Source organism: Arachis duranensis, unplaced genomic scaffold, assembly GCF_000817695.3.
Source record: "Arachis duranensis cultivar V14167 unplaced genomic scaffold, aradu.V14167.gnm2.J7QH unplaced_Scaffold_92610, whole genome shotgun sequence".
Taxonomy (NCBI): Eukaryota; Viridiplantae; Streptophyta; class Magnoliopsida; order Fabales; family Fabaceae; genus Arachis; species Arachis duranensis.
In genome coordinates this window covers 9762-10953 of record NW_026265215.1, presented here as the reverse complement: position 1 = coordinate 10953, position 1192 = coordinate 9762, and positions in this window count along the sequence as shown.

The window sequence follows — 1192 nt, the reverse complement described above, 5'->3', positions numbered from 1 at the left end:
ACAAGCGCAAAAGAATCAAAGGATTCTATTCCAACCTGATTGAGAACCGACAGATGATTAGCCGTGCTGTGACAGAGCATAGGAATGTTTTCACTGAGAGGATGGGAAGTAGCCACTGACAACGGTGACACCCTACATAGAGCTTGCCATGGAAGGGACAATGCGTGTGGGAAGAGGATTTCAAGGAAAAGTTGAGATTCAGAGGACAAAGCATCTCCAAAACTCCAACATACTCTCCATCAATAAAGTAACAATTCCTTATTCCAAATACTTTGACTTCTTATCATTAAAACGATTTAATCCTATTGGCATCCTGACTAAGAATAATAAAATAAACATTGATTGCTTCAAACCAATAATCTCCGTGGGATCGACCCTTACTCGCGTAAGGTTTATTACTTGGACGACCCAGTGCACTTGCTGGTTAGTTGTGTGAAGTTGTGTAATGCCATGGTACTGAACTACCAAGTTTTTGGGGTTCATGACCGGGGATTATGAGAGTTGTGAAAAAGTATTGTTCACAATTTCGCGTACCAAACACCAAACTTAAATTATTGCTTGTCCCTAAGCAACTGAAAATCAAAATAGGATAAAAAGAAGGGAATATACTATAGACTCCAAAATATCAAGGAAACTTAGCTCCAATTAGATGAGCGGGACTAGTAGCTTTTTGCCTCCGAACAGTTTTGGCATCTCACTCTATCCTTTGAAGTTCAAAATGATTAGCATCTATAGGAACTCAGAACTCAGATAGTGTTATTGATTCTCCTAGTTAAGTATAATGATTCTTGAACATAGCTAGTGTATGAGTCTTGGCTGTGGCCCAAAGCACTCTGTTTTCCAGTATTACCACCGGATACATACATGCCACAGACACATAATTGGATGAACCTTTTCAGATTGTGACCCAGCTTTGCTAGAGTCCCCAATTAGAGGTGTCCAGGGTTCTTAAGCACACTCTTTTTGCCTTGGATCACAACTTTATTTCTTTCTTTTTCTTTCTCTCTTTTTTTTCTTTTTTTTTCGAATTTTTTTTTTGTATCCACTGCTTTTTCTTGCTTCAAGAATCAATTAAATGATTTTTTAGATCCTCAATAACAGTTCTCTTTTTCCTCATCCTTTCAAGAGCCAACAATTTTTAACATTCTCAAAACAACAAATTCAACCATATGCACTGTTCAAGCATTCATTC